The sequence below is a fragment of the Numida meleagris genome, chromosome Z, assembly GCF_002078875.1.
Source record: "Numida meleagris isolate 19003 breed g44 Domestic line chromosome Z, NumMel1.0, whole genome shotgun sequence".
Taxonomy (NCBI): domain Eukaryota; kingdom Metazoa; phylum Chordata; class Aves; order Galliformes; family Numididae; genus Numida; species Numida meleagris.
In genome coordinates this window covers 52,377,731-52,385,298 of record NC_034438.1, presented here as the reverse complement: position 1 = coordinate 52,385,298, position 7,568 = coordinate 52,377,731, and positions in this window count along the sequence as shown.

Here is a 7,568-nt window from a genome sequence, read left to right as displayed (position 1 = left end):
CTCACCTGGACCCTTTCCTGTCTGACCTGCTGTAGGGAACCTGCTTTAACGGGAGGTTGGATTGGATGACCTCCAGAGGTCCCTTCCACCCCTATGATTCTGTGATTCTGTAATTCAGTGAATCAGAAGATGATTAAAAGTGTATTACAGAGACAAACTATGCTGTTGACAGTCACTGTCAAATTACTCCCCTAGCAATGTAAATGGCTAGTGATGTAAATGGCACCTGGCTAGATGGAAATGACAAAACAGTTGGGTGTGGAAAACCAGTGTGTCAGCTCCTCCTGCTCTGCTGTTTTTGGAGACACAGTGAGAAACTTGTAATGAGCAACAGTTCACAGCTTAGGAAAGCATCAGGAGAGAATTTCAGTGCATGGCTAATTCAGTTTGTTAAGCACCTACTTTGGTGACTTTCTCTTTTTCCTTAATAAGAAAAGCCTCCTTGCCAAAACTCTTATGAAAAGAAAACTCTGACAAAAGAGTTTTCATAAAGCAAAATACAGGAAAAGTGCAGTTAACTCCATTTCAACTCCGTTTCCAGTTGAGTTCTTCCCACATCTTCCATGCTTCATCCAGAAGCTACTCTTTCATAGGCCTACAGATGGACTGGATGATCTTGGTGGTCTTTTCCAACCTTGGTGATTCTGTAATCCTACGGGAAGAGAGAAGGGGGAGCATACTTGCAGTGCCAGAGAGAGCACTAGACATTCTCTGGTGCAACAGTAAAAGCCCCAGTGCTGCATTCAGGCAAGCACTGAATTCCCACTGAATTCAGTGAGATGAGTTCAGTGACAAGTGCCACACCTCTTCAACACATCGGTGGAAATCAAAACAGCTGCTGTGCAGTTCAGTTTTACCAGTGCAGTTGTGACTGCTTGGTAAACATATAAACTGCTATGAGATTTATGTATAGCAGGTGATGGAAGTGTTAAAAATACCCTCTAGCAAATAAATGAAAATAAGGGCTAAGGGAATAAGTAATAAAAGCTGTTTGCTAGAAAAGGATGTTATTTTCCCAAGTGGAAGAAAAGATGTATATTTTTGCTATGATGTTTCATGATAAAAATCTATTTAAGTAGATGATCTGTCTAATCACCTAAGACTTCCAAATCCATTTAGAAATGCTACCTTGTTTTCCCAGGCAGACACTTCGGTGCAGCTACTATGCAAACAAGTCAGATACAGCCAATCTTACACCATGTTCTCCTCATGAATGCCTGTCCCTATTTGCCTATGGGCAATTACTAGCCTCATTGTAATTTTGAAGCTGTTTAATTCATTTCTGTTTTGTGATAGGTCTGAAATACTGTAATTTTACTTGAACTATTATTCAGCGTTTTCTATTTAGAACATGAAAAAAGAACAGTGATTTTAAAACACCTTTAGGAAATAGAATTATCACACAGTTACTTTTATTATGAGACAAAAAAAAATGCTATAGCCACTGTATAAGCTGTGAAGAGATAAATGCATTCTAAGAGTAGATAGATCCTCTGCTGACATATCCAGGTATAATCCCATTAGTTTCTGTGTGTTTGGAAGACACAGCCTGAGAGATCTGGTTTGAGTACTTTTTTGTCTAATTACGCATGATACGCATATAAGGAGAGGCTGAGAGAACTGGGACTATTCAGCCTGGAGACTATCAGGCTGAAAATGGGGTCTCATCAGTTTTAACAAACTCCAGAAGGAAGGATGCAAAGAGGATGGAGCTAGGTTTTTTTTCAGTGGTACACAGGGACAGCAAGAGTGGCAATGGCCACAAACTGGAAAACAAGATGTTCCATCTGAATATCAGGAAGTGCTTCTGTGCTGTGCAGCTGACTGAGCACTGTCACTGGTTGCCCAGAGAGACTGTGGAGGCAGAGTGAAGGTGGGATGTGGACAGCTTGATACTGGAGTTACTTATCAGATGTGTGAACATGCACTAAGGGACATAGTTTAGTGATGGGACTCTGTAGATCAGCTTGATGGCTGGACTTGATGATCTTGAAGGTCTTTTCCAACACAGGTTATTCTATGATTTTATGATTGGTATAGATGTCATACTCTGGACATTCTGGTTTTGATATGCATATATTGACTGTTAAATGCAGTTATGCCCAGCTGACCTTCTTCACAGACATAGTGTTTTTCATTAAATCCTCATTTTAGAAATGTATGATGCAGTACAATAAAAATCACAATTCCCCTCTTTAAAAGAATTATCTGAATATTTGGGATATCTGTTACTTTTACTGTGTCTTTGAAATAAGCGTAAAACAAAATGGAAAATGAAAGGTACTGTCACAATTTTTTCTGGCATTATACACAGCATTCTGCTACAGATAGTGATTTGAACCCATTATCTTAGCAAATTCAACGTGCAGCATATACCAAAAGTGCTCTCTCCATAGTGAGTGCAACAATTTTCAGCCAACTGCTTGTGTAATACATAGATCTCTTCACTTTACTTTACAATTACTCATGGAATATTCTAAGTTAATTGTATGATCTCAACAAATACCATGGACAATTTACATGAGTGGCCAATAGACTATAGGGATAATATGCGTGTGTGTATGCATCAAAAAGTAAAAAAAGTGATGGTCATTAGTTAGGATGTGTAGAAATTGTGAGATCTCAGCATGATATAAATGGTATGGAATGAGGGGTGGTTATTGTCTTAGTTTCAGCTGGGATGGAATTGTTTTCTTCAGGGTGTCTCGTGTAATCCTATGTTTTTGTTCTAGGAGAAAAACAATGTTGATTACACACTCATGGTTATAGTTATTGCTACGCAGTGTTGTACAGAGCCAGGGCCATTCCAGTTTCTCAGCTCATACTAACGAAGGACTGGGAGAGGACAGAATTAGAACTGCTGTCTTAAACTAGCAAAAAAGATACTCCATACCATGTGATATCACATGGCAGGAGAGTTTTGAAGATGGTGGGAGCTTGTCTCTCTCTCTTCCACTGCTCTGGGCCTAGCTGGGCATTAGTCAGTGGTGAGCAATTGCTTGTGCATCACCTGGTATATATATTCATATATATATATATATATATGTCTTTGTCATAATTATTATCCTTTTCCCTTTCTCTATCTTACTAAATTGTTTTATCTCAACCTACAAGTTCTACTTTGTTGTTTTTATTTTCCTTTCAATTGGCTCCCTCATTGGTAGACAGTGAGGTGGTCGGTGGTGTGTTTCAGCAGTGGTGACAGTGTGTCACCTCCGCTGGTGCAGGTATTTACAAGCACGGCATGCAGGCTCTCGTTCATTGCTGATGAAAATGCAGAGCTAATGGGGGTGACTATGTTGAAAAATAATGTTCTGTAGCTGAGAATTTGCTCTATCAAGTAGTGTTATTATGTTCTTTGTATCTGTTGTGGTTTCCCTTTGAAATAAATAGGAGGCATTACTTTTGGAGAAACTTATATATTTTATGTGCAGCCCAAGACAATTCCTCTTCACTCAGTGCAGCCCAGGCACCAAAAGGGTGAACATGCTCATGTTACAAAAATACAACTTTAAATAAGGGATATGTGGTTCTCTTCTGATTCTGTAAAAATACTTTAAAATCTTGTTCTGAGCATCTTTGGAAACAGTCAAAAAACTATTGCTGGTCCTGTTGTTGATGGATAGAAAAAATCTACTGCAGTTTTATAAAGAAACAGTGTGAGCCAAAGCAGAAGGTAATTTTTTGAAGCTTTTAGGGTCTGGGTACAAGGTCTTGTTCTCAGTACAGAAGTAGATGCAAGTATCTCACTTTATTTGTTAAGGATTTGGGAATTTAATGATGAACCTGATGTCTTTCAGCTTTAACAGCGTGAACTGCTCTGAGAATTGGAAGTAGAGGCTGACCCAGATTTGCTGTGTAGTGTGCAATTTGCTGTGTAATGTCCAATGGTCATTTAGAATTAAATGTAAAATCCCCACAGAACAGCTGCTATTTGTCGCTAACAAAGTCAGTTGAGTCTGTTTCTGGACACTTCTTTTTACCTACTGCTGGTCTTCAGGGCATTCAAGATTCAAGGCAGTGGGAGGGAGGTGTCGCAGAACTGCCCTTGCAGTGCAGCTGACATGGTGTGTCCAGTACCTTCACAGCTTCAGCCTTCACTGTCATTGCACAGCACCAATCTCTGAGAAAAGGTCATTCCCTTAATCGGTCTCATTCCATATAGAAAGTGTATTTTAAAGCATCCAAGTTTAGTAGATCTAATTATGTGCTAGATATTACCAAGCGATGGTAAAATATGTCAGTGATGTATGTGGGAAACTCAAAACTTTGTTATTGGAGATTTGAGATAAGGCATGTTCAGCACAGTTGAAGCATAGCTGCTGTTGCTCCCATACTGGAGAGAAGGACTGTGTGAATGACTTGCATAACTGAACATCCTTGATAAGGAGTCAGAGCTAGAGATCTGAAGACAGTCTTGAATGGTGATGGAAAGCAGTTGAGATGGAATCTAGCTTTAAAAGCTGCAGTGTCATATATAAACCCAAGAGACTTATCTGCTGTTGTCTTTGCAAAACCTGCATAAGCAGACCCTTTGCAGCCTTCAGCTTGTTCAGTATGAGAGAACAGGAGCTTGCTTTCTGAGCATATACATTTTTACTAAGTTGAAATTGGGAGTTTTGTAAATTTTGTGTCCTTTCTTCCTTCTGCATATCATCAAGGGGGAGGAAGGACTAAGAAACCCTTGTTTTGCTTTATAATTCCGAACTGGATGTGTAATTCTGGGAAGGAGAGGTCTTCCAGTCAGATTAGCTTTTCTCAGTACAGCCTCTTAATAATCCCACTGAGTATTTTACAGAGATCCAACATATTATTCCAAATTCCACCAAGAGGAGACAGTGGTGATTTCATAATATTTGACACTCCTACAGTACAAAACTCCAGATTAATCCTGTTCTTCAAAAAAATTCTTCTGGCTTATACTACATTCTTATCCTGGGCATGTGGTAACTTGGTATAAGAAAATATTTTTATCTCAAAATCCTCAACTTCTTTATTATTATTCATAGAATCATAGAATCATAGAATCATAGAATTAGATATGTTGGAAAAGACCTACAAGATCACCTAGTCCAACCATCCACCTACCACCATCATTTTATTACTACTAAAAAGTTTTATTACTACTAAAAAGTTAATTTTGATCCAAAGGAACTATATGGTTTTACTGTAGTAAATAAATTCTTGATATTCACTGATAGAAGTTGTACAGCCTTACTTTTCATGGTGGCAGGTATAAAATAGCGGACTTTTAAGAGTGATTACCAATACTCTAAGATAGAAAACCACATTTTTTCAGATATATGCATATGTCTAGGTATTTGAGTTAAGATAACTAAGACACTTGAGAAAACCTGGCCATTCATGAGTTGAAGTGAAAATTATATATTGGTGACATCTATTATTTTTTATGCTTCATGAATAAATCAGGGCAGATTCTCATCTTCTTATGCTGAATACCTCTGCACCAGAAACCTTCCACACCTTCTGTGAGAGAAAATGCACAAGAACCTTGCCTGCCCTGTCCCTGTGTTTCCTGTGGAGGTTATGATCATCATTTTTTATGTAACATTTGTGTAAGTGCCCGGACTTTGCAAGAAGTATTGTGGGGTAGTTTCTTGTCGCTATTTATCCAATTTTTCCTTCTCTTAGAATTATGTAATACTTTGACAGGTGCACTGTGACACTATCTAGAAATGTCATGAAGGGCTGTGAACCAGTAGACACAGATGATGCATCAACTCTTCCAAGCGTGCTGTGGTCCTCAGGAAAATCCTAAATGCACATACACTGCATTGTTCTGTATGCACAGCAACTATTTGCTGCACCATTTTAAACTAGGCCATACTACAAACTCTGTGCTGATGGTCCTCTTACTTTCCAGAAGGCTAAGTGACTGCTGGATGTCAAAAAGATCTGCCTTACTTTGTTGTCTGAACAAATAAGCAGAAAGCAGTATCAGTCCAGTATAAGGATTTATAAACTTCATACAGCTAACATAAATTGAATTTTAGGACATTTTTTAATAGCCTGGCTATAGAGTAGTATTAGATAGTACTCTGTAGATTGAGATTTTTATTTGCACTGGAGTTTATCAAACAAAAGTGATTAAAATTAATTTTCCATTGCTGTTTTCAGACAGCTTCTGTCCTCTTTCCAATCCTAAGATACACACATTCAGTTAAAAGTAGACTTATCCAGCAAAACTGTGTTTCATGTAAAGAACATGCTTTGCATTAGAACACTAAGCTATTCTGACTGTGTGCTTTAACATTAGCTTTTATCTTTTTCTCCTGTCACTGGAGATTAGTTTCAAAAATGGAGATTTTCATGAAAAAATATTAGTGGTCCTTGAGCAAGTGTTCTAAAGGTCATTTAGAATCCTGCATCATCAGCTGCAGAAGTAAATGAATATTTAGACTTTTTATTTATCTGTTGTCCCTGTAAGTAAAGCAGTAATTTACTGATATAAGACTAAATCAAAGCCCTAGACTAATACTGCAGTTCAGTTAAGATATTTCTGTTAGGCAAACTGCTCTGCAAGGCCAATTTCCTTAGTAGAAGCAGTAAGATGGACAGGAGGAAGAAGGAAAGATCATGGGAGTTCCGTCCTGCTGGCACAGGAAGAGCTACTTAGAGAACAAATTCTCCTGCAAAGGAGAACAAGATCTCAGAAATATGGAAAAAATTCTTAACGAGGCTTTTACCATAAGTCATTGTTACCCTTCTGAGCTGCATCCAGAATGAAAGAAACTGCAAGAAATACAGAGCACAAAAGCTATGTAAAATATAAAACAGGCCAGCTTCACTATCACCTTTTAAATGGAAATACTTATCCCTGATTTGCTTCTTTTTCTTCAATACAGATGGTGGAAACAAACCATCACATAGGTACAGGAAATTTTGCTGAACTAACACTTGGAAGAAAAGGGAGATGCAAGTCAGCCAAAGACAGTAATAAGTTGTTTTTTATTTCAATGAACTTTCAGAAAAGTGCTGTTATCCCAGAGATGGAAGGTGTCTACATCAGACCATATCCTTCTGCAGGCCTGTGGTGATCAGATAGCAAATCAAAATCACACCAAGAGAGGTGTTATTGCCACTCAGCATAGTGAATGAAGGGAATGAAAGTATTGAGAGGAGTGCTTTATTGCAATTATCTTCCAGGCAAGTGACGTATTAGCACTTTTTTTTTTAATTGATACTAAAAATTGCTGCAAGAAAAATTAGCAAAAAAAAAAAAATCTTTTACACAATTCTTTGAAAATGGACTGTAGAAAAAGAATTTGTAAAAAATTGTTGTTTAGGGGTGGTGTAGATAATGGGGAATAAGTATGGAATATGACCCCAACTGACTTAGTAGATTTTCTACAGAGGATGTGAAGCTAAGACTTTGCACCAATTACATGGATTAATCACTTTAGGTTGGCAACTGTAACACATGAGATCAGAAATATTTCAAATCAAGGTGTTAAGAAGGGATGGTGAGTGGGGGGGAGGGTACCATTAATGATACATATGATTGTCATTGTGGAGAATGAATTTTCTTTCCAAACTCAACAGTCAAC